This window comes from Arachis duranensis, chromosome 4 (assembly GCF_000817695.3).
Source record: "Arachis duranensis cultivar V14167 chromosome 4, aradu.V14167.gnm2.J7QH, whole genome shotgun sequence".
In the NCBI taxonomy this organism is placed as follows: Eukaryota; Viridiplantae; Streptophyta; class Magnoliopsida; order Fabales; family Fabaceae; genus Arachis; species Arachis duranensis.
Genome location: NC_029775.3, coordinates 17,441,169 through 17,441,517, shown reverse-complemented (window position 1 = coordinate 17,441,517; position 349 = coordinate 17,441,169).

Sequence of the window (349 nt, the reverse complement as noted above, 5' to 3'; positions counted from 1 at the left end):
AAAAGTATGGACTATTATACATTTCTGGAAAGCCCAGGATGTCTACTTTCCAACGCAATTAAGAGCGCGCTAATTGGGTCTCCGTAGCTCCAGAAAATCTACTTCGAGTGCAGGGAGGTCAGAACCCAACAGCATCTGCAGTCCTTTTTCAGCCTCTGAATCAGATTTTTGCTCAGGTCCCTCAATTTCAGCTAGAAATTACCTGAAATCATAGAAAAAACACACAAACTCATAGTAAAGCCCAAAAAAGTGAATTTTAAATAAAAAATAATAAAAACATACTAAAAACTAACTAAAATGTACTAAAAACATACTAAAAACAGTGCCAAAAAGTGTATAAATTATCCGC